Source organism: Mixophyes fleayi, chromosome 4 (genome assembly GCF_038048845.1).
Source record: "Mixophyes fleayi isolate aMixFle1 chromosome 4, aMixFle1.hap1, whole genome shotgun sequence".
NCBI classification, from domain to species: domain Eukaryota; kingdom Metazoa; phylum Chordata; class Amphibia; order Anura; family Limnodynastidae; genus Mixophyes; species Mixophyes fleayi.
The window spans coordinates 43362388-43376261 of record NC_134405.1 but is presented as its reverse complement, the minus strand read 5'-3'; positions in this window follow the sequence as shown (position 1 = coordinate 43376261).

Below are 13874 nucleotides of genomic sequence, written 5' to 3'. Positions count from 1 at the left end.
CACCTGGGCGGAGACGAAGCGTCACACGACCTGGTTGTACAATGGGCCGCTCTGATTGGTTGAGGCGCACGGGCCTCGGAACGTTCAGGGAAGTGAAAGTACAAACTGAGCAGCTGATTCTCAGGAGACGTGTCTGTGTCTGTGTCTGTTCTGTAATACAGCGGAGTATATTCCCCTTTACCCTGCTGCCTGCATTATAATACGTATACCTGCACATAGCACGTTTATGTCTGTGCGAGGTATTATAGACACTGCTGGTAACTAGTCACATGTACATATACCTGCACATAGCACGTTTATGTCTGTGCAAGGTATTATAGACACTGCTGGTAACTAGTCACATGTACATATACCTGCACATAGCACCATTATGTCTGTGCAAGGTATTATAGACACTGCTGGTAACTAGTCACATGTACATATACCTGCACATAGCACGTTTATGTCTGTGCAAGGTATTATAGACACTGCTGGTAACTAGTCACATGTACATATACCTGCACATAGCACCATTATGTCTGTGCAAGGTATTATAGACACTGCTGGTAACTAGTCACATGTACATATACCTGCACATAGCACCATTATGTCTGTGCAAGGTATTATAGACACTGCTGGTAACTAGTCACATGTACATATACCTGCACATAGCACCTTTATGTCTGTGCAATGTATTATAGACACTGCTGGTAACTAGTCACATGTACATATACCTGCACATAGCCCCTTTATGTCTGTGCAAGGTATTATAGACACTGCTGGTAAATAGTCACATATACCTGCACATAGCACCATTATGTCTGTGCAATGTATTATAGACACTGCTGGTAACTAGTCACATGTACATATACCTGCACATAGCACCTTTATGTCTGTGCAAGGTATTATAGACACTGCTGGTAACTAGTCACATGTACATATATCTGCACATAGCACCATTATGTCTGTGCAATGTATTATAGACACTGCTGGTAACTAGTCACATGTACATATACCTGCACATAGCACCATTATGTCTGTGCAAGGTATTATAGACACTGCTGGTAACTAGTCACATGTACATATACCTGCACATAGCACCATTATGTCTGTGCAAGGTATTATAGACACTGCTGGTAACTAGTCACATGTACATATACCTGCACATAGCACCATTATGTCTGTGTAATGTATTATAGACACTGCTGGTAACTAGTCACATATACCTGCACATAGCACCATTATGTCTGTGCAAGGTATTATAGACACTGCTGGTAACTAGTCACATATACATATACCTGCACATAGCACCTTTATGTCTGTGCAATGTATTATAGACACTGCTGGTAACTAGTCACATGTACATATATCTGCACATAGCACCATTATGTCTGTGCAATGTATTATAGATACTGCTGGTAACTAGTCACATGTACATATACCTGCACATAGCACCTTTATGTCTGTGCAAGGTATTATAGACACTGCTGGTAACTAGTCACATGTACATATACCTGCACATAGCACCTTTATGTCTGTGCAATATATTATAGACACTGCTGGTAACTAGTCACATGTACATATACCTGCACATAGCACCATTATGTCTGTGCAAGGTATTATAGACACTGCTGGTAACTAGTCACATGTACATATACCTGCACATAGCACCATTATGTCTGTGCAAGGTATTATAGACACTGCTGGTAAATAGTCACATATACCTGCACATAGCACCATTATGTCTGTGCAATGTATTATAGACACTACTGGTAACTAGTCACATGTACATATACCTGCACATAGCACCATTATGTCTGTGCAAGGTATTATAGACACTGCTGGTAACTAGTCACATATACCTGCACATAGCACCATTATGTCTGTGCAATGTATTATAGACACTGCTGGTAACTAGTCACTTATACATATACCTGCACATAGCATTTTATATCTGTTATAATATAGGCTCTATACACATAGCTGGGGGATAGCACTCAACATTATACATAAGCCTGGGAATAACTTTTTGTCACCTGCACACTCAACTTAGTATTATACTGTGTACCCATATGTTCAATATAATATTTCTAGCTGAAGTACCCAGCGTTGCCCAGGCTTAAATCTTTAAGTTAAGTTATCAATGAGTTTGATGTAACTGTCAACCTTTAAAAAAATAATTAGCAGCTTAGCAGCTCTTCCAACACACCCATGAGGTTACTGCCCAGTGTTGTTTTTGTTTTTATATTAAATGTCATCTAAATCCATCCAGTGGAAGGCCCACAACAGGGTCAAAGCTCTGCACAGTGTACACCAACGGGAGGTCTGACCGGGACATAAACCTCCAAGTATGTCTTCTGGGATCCAATGTTACCAGTCTGTGAAGTTTTCGTCCAAATCCATCCAGTGGAAGGCTCAGCTCAGAACAGGGTTCCCGGGTCAAAAATCAGGCCAGCTTACACCAACGGGAGGTCTGGCCAGGATCTAAACCCCCCTAAAACCTGGCCAGGATCCGACTGGACCACCTCACGTTGGTTTCAACCCAATCGGTGCAGGGGTGCCTGAATACAGGCTCAGAACAGGATCCCCGGGTCAAAGTTCTGCCCAGCATACAGCAACAGGAGATCCAACCGAGACCCTAACCCCATTAAAACCTGGCCAGGATCCGACTGGACCACCTCACGTTGGTCATCCCAATCAGTCCAGGTGTTTTTAAATGCATAAATGCATAACCGGACAGACAAACAGACCAATGAATTTTATATATCATATACCTGAAAATAAATATTCACCTATATCTGTGTGTCAAATTTCCCAGCTTGTTTCTTAATTTCAAAACATATCCTGTAAACCAATTGGTTGCAACCTCCAAAAGATAAATACATTCAGTAATTACTAGAACACTGAATACTACTGTTTCTGCTTATTTAATCCAATGTTTCAGAATATGCCGCTTTCTTCAAGGTGTACTGTAACAAAGGTTTGGTCTTTTTTTTAAATCCCACGCATGCATACATAAATATATATCTACCTAAAAGGTATTTCAAAACTAGTGCCAAAAGTCTCTCATTCTTGTCACTTCCAATGCTGCATCACCCTTGAAACCCATTGATGTGAACAAAAAAAGTTAGTATAAAATGATTGAAAATTATATAACAAGAAACTAAAGCAACATAATCATTGCATATCCTGCTGACCTTGTTGTTAATTATTACTAAACAATCTTTTTTTTTACAACAATATGGTCAAAGAACCACTTAATTAAGTCATAAACTACCATGAAATTGTACCAAAATACTGGATCTCATATCATGGTAATTGTAACCATCTTTCCTTCTTTCTCACGCTTTGCATTGGTTAGTTGACACCTGGGGGTAAATGTATTATGGTCCGGTTTTGTCAACTCGCGGGAGTTCGGCGAGTTGACAGCTAAAATTTAAAGCGGCACTGACTTGTAAAGGCAAGTTTGCCTTTACAACCAGCGCCGCCTTAAATTTTAGCTGTCAACTCGCCGAACTCCCGCGAGTTGACAAAACCAGACCATAATACATTTATCCCCTGGTCTGTTACTCGGGGCTCTGCAAGGAGCAGGCTAGTGTCAATGTGTTTTTTTTTTTCTTCCTTGTGGATTAAAAGATGAAAGAAGAGGATAACTGTGGAATTAAATGAACAAAAAATTGTTGCTACTTAAATATTTTTTCTTTTTCATAGCGTTTATATTTATTTTACAGTATGTTTTATGTGACACTTCGGGTCCCAGTGGGCCCTGAATGCCAGGTGATGCTGGAACTTGTAGTCCTACAACCACTCACCCACTTATGTACAATTAGTACGTGTACGTTGTTTTCATCAAGATCAAGATATTCAGTATTCGCAACAGCAAGATCGCACGTACAGATAACAGCTGATACTGAGGTGATTAGTCCACCTAAATTTTTTAATAAAGAGGGTTTGAAGGTTCTGAATAAATCTGAAAAAATATAATGAAAAGTTGGCAAGACTATGGGGCTCCTATGCTTGTGGGGCCTCCGGGCAAATGCCCAACGTGCCCATGTTTTAAGACGGCTCTGCCTCCCAGCTGTACTTCTGAGGGAAAGCACATTAGTAGGCAAAGTTTCACCAACATAATTAAAAGCTTTAAATTGACACATGTAATATAATCCTGATGTGCCTATAGGATAAGCAACTGAAATGCAGAGTGAATGTGAATATGATATTTGGAAAGCTGTTAGTGATGCCTGTGCACTAGATCAGTCTTACCTTCTACATAATCTTCTTCTCACAAATGTAAAACAGATAAAATGTGTGAGGGCAGTGTGACATTGCATGATAGTGCCGTCATCATACCAAGCACAGGGTTGTTTACAAGATCTACTGAATACCATCGTAATTCAGCTGCTGGACCCAGTGAGGAGGTTCAGTTGAGATAAATGGTGAAGGACAGTTATGGGTGCTAGAAGCTGACGGTTTTAAGATTTCTGCAATGATTAGTTTCATGTCTCCAGTCCACACTGTCTCTCCTCATTCCAACCTTATCACACTCCTTCCAGCTGTGTAGAATGGTGCCCCATGGATGCCGAGCCTGTGAAGAGGTCAAGAGGATGGCACTCATCTGACCAGCGATCCAACGCAGGTAAGTCCTTCTTTCTGACAGTGTCCCCCCGGAGTTGGTTACAGCGATTCATGTTTTGAGCATCTCTTATGTAGGGCTGGTGGAACGCAGTAAGAGGGTAAGAAAAATAGGTGGTGCCATGTCAGAGATACCCTCTGCTCAGTCTGACTTCTCTGCTTGTCCAGTCCACCGGCCCAGTAAAAATAAAATACTGCCGGCTGCATTCACCACTGATGGCAGCGCTAGCTCCCACCTCCATCCTCCCTTCTCACTGACAGTGGGGCGTGACATCATTACATCCCGACACAGTCAGTGAAGAGCCACGCATAGAGGAGCCAGACGACAGAAGAAAAGAAAGTCACGAAAGGGTAAGTAAAGAATGGAGGGGGAGCAGTGTGTTGAAGGGGCAACAGTGTGATGTCGGGGGAACAGGGTGATGGTGGGGTTGTTTGATAAAGGTGGCAAAGTGTAATAAAGGGGAAACAGTGAGATGAAGGCGCAATAGTGTGATGAAGGAGGGCACAGTGTGGTGATGAAGGAGGGGGTCATAGTGTGATGAAGGAGGGGCCACAGTATGATGATGAAGGACAGCAGTCAAGGTGATATAGTTTATTAAATATACATACTAACAGAGATTCCATGATTAGAGAAGGGGTGCTTTCTGGGTAACTGGAAACCGTCCTATCCCTCCCCAAGTGCACCCCTGAGTCCCATCCATATTCACTGGTGGGTAAAATAAAGTCTTGGAGGATTCCTGTGGTAATGAAAAGAAAAAGTAGAACAACTTCTCATTAGAAGATGAGAGCCTTCTTCAACCAGTGCTGGGGTTATGGGTTTGATTCCATCGAGGACCCTACCTCATACTTGCCCACTCTCCCGGATGTCATGGAGACTCCCGAATTCTGGGTAGATGTCCTGGACTCCCGGGAGAGCAGCTTTCTCCCGCATCGGCCCACTTCCTAGTGAAGTGGGCAGGGTAAGAACCTCCATGATGCAATTCTCGTGAATCGTGTCAATTTGGCCCAGCGCCTCGCTGCAAAATGGAGCTTCCATGCCATTGTGTTGTGGGGGCGTCACCAAAATTATACGATTCACCCTACCTCCCCTCTGGGATCTTCCAAAGGGAAACAGTACAAAGTTGGCAAGTATGCTCCACCTGAATGGAGATTATATGTTCTCCCCATGTTTTCGTGTGTTTACTCTGGGTTTCCTCCCACATTCCAAAAACATACTGGTAGGGTAATTATCTGCTGACAAAATGGACCCTAGAGAGTTTTTGTGGTAGATCATTTAGACTGTAAGCCCCAATGGGTCAGGGAATGATGTGACAGATTAGATATTTTCTGTACAGCACTACATGATATGTTGGTGCTATATAATGATAATAAAAAAATAAAAATGTGTTTTTCAATGGGACAAAATTGCAGAAAAACAGCTTAAAATGCCTCAGTTATATACAGAATGTCATACAAGAGAGAAGAAATCAAATTCATTCTCATAAACACACATTTGATATATGCCTGTAGCAGGACCCCTGGACCATCATTTTGGCCTTGACAGTTATGATGGAATTTTGTGTGTTACTGATATTATTGAAGGTGTTTATTACTTTTGTTACAAAAGGAGGGGGAGACACTTTCCACAGGTAAGACCCCAGGTGCCCCCATATTCCCCACAGATTGGAACCCATATTCTCTCATTTGGATTAAGTGAGCAAATTTGTCATTAATCGGGATTGAGGGTGAGGACCTACTGAAGAAAAAGTGACACAAACGGCGGGTGCAACTGCAGTATAGTTATCACAAAACAAGAATGACCACTATGGGACCGGCCCGGGGGGTCGGGGGAGGGGGGGAGACGCCTCCCTGCCCCCAGCCCAGCCAGCCCCCGACCACACAGAGAAAGGAAGGAGAACACAGAGCTAATTTGAACAGAGCTACTTTGTTTTCATGCTATACCCGCTTTGGTATGCACACTCTTTAAGTAGGGTGAGAACATGGTGGTAACCGGGGTGCGTGCAGCCATCAACTAGAAGCCTGTAATGTGAAGGCCTAAGGTAAACTGGGTCGCTACAAATGGACATCACAGTTAACAATGTAGAGAATTGTATTATTAATATTTATGCACCTCAAACAATAGCAGAGAGGAGTTATTTTCATTGGTTAAGCTATACTGTACTTCAAAAGTCATTGCTATGGGAGAGATTTCAAATTGGTATTGTTAGAAATAAAGACAAAACCAGTAATTAAAACATTTTAAAATATAATGGACGATGGACACTTCCAAGTTTAATCATCCAAGAGAGCGTTGTTATATATATTCTACCATGAAAGTAAATGAGCCACCCACGTGGATGCATGTTAAAAACTAGTCCGACTTAAATTTCAACTTATGCCAGTAGAGATTTCAGATTGTGACTGATTTATCATTACGGCTGTGTGATACCATTTTCTGCAGTAGAGGCATCTATCAGTTAAGTGCAACAGTGTTGCCTGATGTTGTCTGTGAAATAATACATATCCTTTTGTAATTAAAAGACAAGTATTCAATGCATAGCTGGATAGTTGCGGCGTAAGTTCTAGCGTATGCCTAGCACAGTAACGGCGCGTTTACACAATTACGAACAGATGTAGACTGAGACACAGACACATATAAACCATAAGAAACTTGTATTATTTGAGGGTAGTCAGGGGCAGATGCAAATAGTGGATGATGATGATGACGATAATGGTTCCCAGCTTGTGATTGATTGTGAATACTTCACTTATGCTGATTTCTTCGTTGGAATATATTTGTTATTGTGCGTCTTTAAGCAAAACGTATTTTTCTTACGCACACAAGACGGGGAATTGTTTCTGCTGTATTAGAGATGTTTAGGAGTTTTATTGATGCCTAATAGCAAATGCGTTTGTTGCACATTCAAAAATGGTTAAAAGCATTGTTACAAGTGGGACGTAAGTGCATGATAAGTGTCTGGCATAAACCAGACGCATATGCTACTGTTGGCGATCGGCACGTACCTTAACATAATTTCTGCTTTGCATATGGTCGCAATTGCCCTCTTTTAATTGTACAAAAATTGCGCCTGCGATTTGAGACGCAGTTGCAGCCAACTCTGCATCAGCCCCACTAAGTCTAACAGTGGCGCACGCAGGGGGGGTTTCTGAGTCTCCAGAAACCCCCCCCCCCATGCTAACTCAGTGCCCACCATATCGGCACTGTCCAATACAGCAGCCGCGGCGCTGTCAAAGAAGCGTCCGCGGCGGTGCTGTATTGTATACAGCACCGCCACGGACGCTTCTATGGCAGCGCCGCGGCTGCTGTATAGGACAGCGCTGCCGAAACTGAGCTGCAGCAGCTCTCTCTCGTGGTTTTTGATTTTTGTTGGTCGGGCGTGCGCCCCTGTCTAAGTGGTGGAAAGGTATGACGGTAGAAAATGACAATATTTTTTTTTTTTATATCCAAGGCATGTAAAAAACATTAATACATAATTTATGTCATAATAACCTCTCCCTATAACGACCTACTACTGCTCCATATAACCAGGGGCAGGCTGGGCTGGGGGGTAGGGGGGCTTCCGCCTACTGGGCCAGTCCCATAGTGGGCTACTATGTCTTACCCCCCGGGCTATAATTATCAAGCCCTCCCCCTGTATATAACTCATTCTATTATGCCACATGCCTTCCTTTTAATGCTATATATTATACTGTAACTTCCCTGTTGCTCATAAACTCTCCCTGCATATTTAGTATTTTGTACTCAAGTTCCAGGAATCACCCCCTGGGTATTAGACAGAAGGTGAGTTATAAAGAAGTTTCTGTGCATAGAACACAGAGGAATGAATCGCTGAGTCATCTTGTCCTGCCTGTTTTCACCTCTTGCAGAACAGGCTGGAATGTACAGAGATGACAAGGGCAGTTCAGTCTTGATGTAGCTAGCAGGATTTGGTTGCTTATCATGAGTTGCTACAAAATGTCTCCTGTTTCCAGAAAGATTTATATATTTTTTTATTAATAAGTTAATGCAATTTCATAATTATGTGCTATATAACTATTTGCCCAACGACATACATTGACATAATGAAATAGCTATAGAAATGTTGTGATAAATACATTGGGATTTATTAAGGAAATGAGGCAAAAAATTGATCAACTTTTCTCCTGGACAAACCATGTTACAATGCAAGGGTTGCAAATTAGTTTATTGTTTTGCGCATAAGTTAAATACTGTCTGTTTTTTTTTTCTCATGTAGAACACAAATACTTGATAGCTTTATTTGTACACTGAAAATTAAAGTCGATCTAGGACATGTTCTACCACAACTATCAATATCTCCCTACATTTTACATTTTCCTTCCCCTCCAATGCAACATGGTTTTGCCAACGTGAAAAATTACTCATTTTATTTTGCTTTCCTTTCCTTAATGAATCAGGCCCATTAAGTTTATTCTTCACTTATCAAATTTGTGCTACTCCACATGTCAAGAGTTCCCAAACTATTTTTTCTTTTAGTTAATCAGTTACCGATTGATAGTTTACTAATCTCTCTACTAACCTGCTGACATTGCCCCGCTTTGCTCATTCCTTAACAGATATTCTGCTGGATATTGCATACTTAAAGACGATATTAACACCATTTTTCTTTTTTTCAATAGACAACATGATTTATGGATCACTTATTTGTTTCTGCTGCCTTCTGTTTGATATGCAAATTTTTGGCTAAATACAAACAGCCATTTAAAAACAACGCTTGCTGAACTGTAGCTCATTTGACTTTGCTGCTTTGAGATTTGTTCATTAACCAGCCTCACTGCAGCACTATGTTTTTTGCACTGTGCTTTGACCAGTGTTTCCAGTTTCCATAGAACTCCATTATATTTTACAGAGTTTAAACTACTGTGAATGCTGAAAGCAACATTGTAATTGTCACAACGCAAAGCAAATGCTTGTCAGAAAGAATGTGTGTACAGGTCCATTCACTTTCTAATCACAGAGATGCGCTTCAGGCCTCTTGCCTAACCTGTAGGGAATTTACGCACCCAATGTTAATATATTTTTAACTGCTACCTTTACGTAAAGAAATCGACTTTACAATTGTTCTACATTTTTGTCTGCAATTACAAAGTATTTGACAAACCTGGCCTGATGTCTTCTGCATCTACAGTCTCTTGTTCCTTCAAAGCGCACCTTGGCTCTGTGCAGGGCCAGTGTAAGGGCCACAGGGGCCTGAGGCTGAAAATGACAAAGGGGCTATTGTGAGAAGTGCCGTCCCACCGGAGGTGTGGCCAGTGATGTGTGGGTGTGGCCAGTGGTTGGTGGGCATGGTCAGCACCATGGAGGGCATTCCTACAACCACCGACAACTCCCTCCTATCTTCACTTATATAAAGAGTGCACCACTAACTGGTTCACACAGCATGTATGTACAGTGAAGAGTGGAAATACGTTCCAGCCGTCCATCATGCCGAGACAAGCTCCTGGCTGATCAGGATAGTCCCCTAAAATCAGAACTGTCCAGACGGAATTGGGACAATTGAGAGGTATGTGATTTTACTGACCACTGAAGACAAAAATACAAACAGTTGCTGATTACTTTATTTATAAAGTGCTTTAACAGAAACATATATGAAAATTGTTTTTCAGGTTGTTAACATAGAACAAAGTACAGGGTGCTGAAACCTTAAGAAAAAAAATAAAATAAAACTTGAATCTATCTATCAATAAAATATATAGAAATGCACTGTGCATTGTATGTATCTATATTTAACTTAATATATATATATATATATATATATATATATATATATATATATATATATATATATATATACATACACATATACACATATACACACACACACACACACACACACACACACACCAGGGGAGGGCTGGCAGACTTTAGCCCGGGGGAGAAAGCACACAGCACTGGCCCACAAGTGGTGGCCCATCCTTCAAGGGTTTTTTGTACAATATATATTTATCTATGTAAAAAGAAGCAATTTTAGTGTTGCTTAATGCATATATATATTTTTATGCCCAAGCCCAGAGCTGGATTAAGGCTCTGGGGGGGCCTGGGCACTTTAGACAGGGTAACCCCCTATGATCCTATGATGTAGCATAGCTATCATTTTAGACAAATACACAGGCAATACTGTGTGCACTACTGATAGGTGCACACAGTTCTGCCTTCACGAGCAGTACACGGTGAAGCGGGACATACCTCCCAACTCTCCTAAGTGAAACAGTCACCCAAATTTGGGACTGTCCCTCCAGATTCAGAACAGTTGGCAGACTGTCCTGCTCTCTCCTACCTGTTCTTGTCACTTTCACCACTTGTAGCTGCTGGTTACTTTAGCTCATTTGCTGGTTGTCTGGATCCTGGAATGTTGGAGGCCCTATTTGGAAGAAAAAAATGGGTACATGAGATTTAGAAAACTCCAACTAGCCCCAGTGTTAAATCAGTAGCACACAAGTTTTAGAATTAGGCCTCCCTCCACCCCCAACATTAAAATACTAATATTCACACTTGCTAAATAGATATATTTTCCTGTCAGGTGCCGCCTCCACGCCATCTCTATGTGCGAGAGGCAGCCGCCTGTTTTTGCCGAGAGGACCAGCAGTTACCTCCTAACACCTCAAATGGCCAAATGGGAATGTATAAGATTTGTTATATATAACTAGTCTTTCCTCAAGTGTTCATACATTTGAGCAGACATCAAAATACAAATAGTCATACACAGTTACTTGACAGTAGCACCAGAGTATAATCTTCATTGAAAAAGTTGGTCATTGTGTTGTAAGAAAAGGAACTGATCCCTATGCTAATACCCACGGGCCATTCACACGTATATTATATTGTCACATATCCTCTGTTGTCATATATTGCCTGTTGTCACATATCCCATGTTGGACCTGTTGTCACATATCCCCTGTTAAAAAGAAATTGGTGGCAAACATTTGTCTGAGTGCAATACTTACCAGTCTGTGTTTACAGATTTTGTTGACATAGCCTCGCATAATTAAATGACATTAGACAACAGAAACAGCTTGCAAAGTTGTATTGAGTGGTGATAATAAAGAAGAATGTCAGGCAACTAGATGTGACTGCCATTCGGCAAGCACGTAAACGTAAAAAAGAAATTGCCAGCCCCGTCAACTGCAGTTGCAAAGCAGAACTTCCTCCAATCCTATCACACACAAAACATTATACTGTGATGGAAAGTGTAATTTGTCATAGGCTTAGTGAAGCCCATAGCAATACCAGACAGTGCTATTGTTGCTTATTTTTTTTTTGCAAATTAAACCTTTGTACACAAGGTGTTGATATAGAGTGATTTTTAATAGCAAGATGGTCTGGCACGCATAATTATACCAACTTAACTGTGAACTGTATTGATCTGCTATGATGTTCCACCATTAACCTGTTTCTCTGTATGTTCAGCCACCAAACTCAGGGATGCAGAGTCTGAGATAGTAAAGGATACCCTGAGGAGATATGTGCACTGATGCAGATTAGGACTGATGAGGGGCATAAAGCTGGAGAATCCCAATGCCAAGTTAATGCACCCACACTTCTACTGTTACAAAAAGTCTCATACAATTTCACACCCAGCCACCAGAGGTGACAACTGTTATTGTACTTGCCTTTATCCAAGACAGCCATTACTATCTCATAAGAATCCATCTTGGATCCTATCTCTGGTTTGGACCAATAATAGGCACTCCCTGACTGAAGTCTTTGTTTAAAAATTGTGTTTGCTCAGCTCTTGGTACCTGAACCTGTTTCTCCTGCATTACTTACTACCTGCTTACCTACTGACATGCAATCTGGCCAACATCTGACTATCCAGTTAATGTCTGAACATCTGCTACCAATTTATATTTGGGACACTCGAATTGCTCACTATACTGACTCTGCTTGCAATTAGCTCTATCGGCAACTGAACTGCAGTGAATAGACCAGCATTGTGACAATGACCCTCCCATGAGGAAAATGGGCTTCAATATGCTTCTGCATTGGTTTAATTGTATTACACAGTTTAAACATGTCAACATATTTGCCAGTTATTTTTGTATTTTTAATGCATACAAATTGAAAAACCATATAAAAGAGCAGTTAAAATGCAAACTCTTGACAAATGCAGCTTAGAAAAGTCCAAGGGGCATATTTAAGAAAAAACGGTATTGCACTATCGTGCACTTACTGTGTAATTTGGTCCAGAAAGTGTCCAACGCAAATTTATTAAAGTCCCATCGCACTGATGACTGATGAAAATGACTGCTTTTCACTTCAGATCGTTTTTGCGAGCAGTCACCATACAACAGAATGGTGACTGCTCCTGGCCGCAATCTAACAAGTCCCGAAAAAACATTTTTTTCGGGAACTTGTCATGTTAATGTACGCCAGCTGGCGTACATCATCGGAATTGAAGAAATCTAATGCAGTCAGCTCTTCTCCGAAGAGCAGAGCTGGACAGCGCATGTGTGGAGGGATCACATGATCCCTCCCTGTCACTCAGCGCGCTCTCTCTGCAACTATCGTTGCAGAGACAGAGAGGGGATCTGTGTGCGCATGTCCAGTTCTTGGAACTGGACATGCGCAATTGAAGAGTGAAGAGAAGACCCGGAGACAGCGCTTCCGAAGAGGGGGATAAGTATGATTTTTTTTATCACTGAAACAGCAGTTTTTCGGAACTGCTGTTTCTGTGCAGGGCTGTACATAAATGTGAGAAATAGTTCAATTCTTATCATTGCGATAAGGATTGAAAACTACTTTTCACTTTATGTGAATATTGATAAATGTGCCCCTATATCTTAAAGTAACTGTAAATGTTATATTATTTGTATGTGAGACAACCTTCCGAAATACGCACTAAAAACCAAAAATTTTAATTTGTATATATAAAGCAGTAAGATAAAATACATTATTCAGGTCTATCCTGATTTTCAACTTACACATGTAAAAGACGCTACTCACTAGATAAGTGCATTAAAACAGATAATGTTAATGAGGCTTTAGACAGTGTTGAAAGGGGGAAAAAAATAGTGGGATTGCATCAGGTCCTGTGCTAACACAATCCATGACTTACCCTGTTGTATGAGTCTCCTATGACCTGACAGCCTCACTGTTAGCATACAAGGGTTCCCATTTAAAATCACACCTTTTCTTACATGACACGGCTGCTCCAAGCGCAAGGTTTTTTCGTGCCCCAGACAGGCTCCGTGCCGGGATCGCCAATGAAGCTGAATATAATGATTTTATATCGCTGCAGTAAGTGATG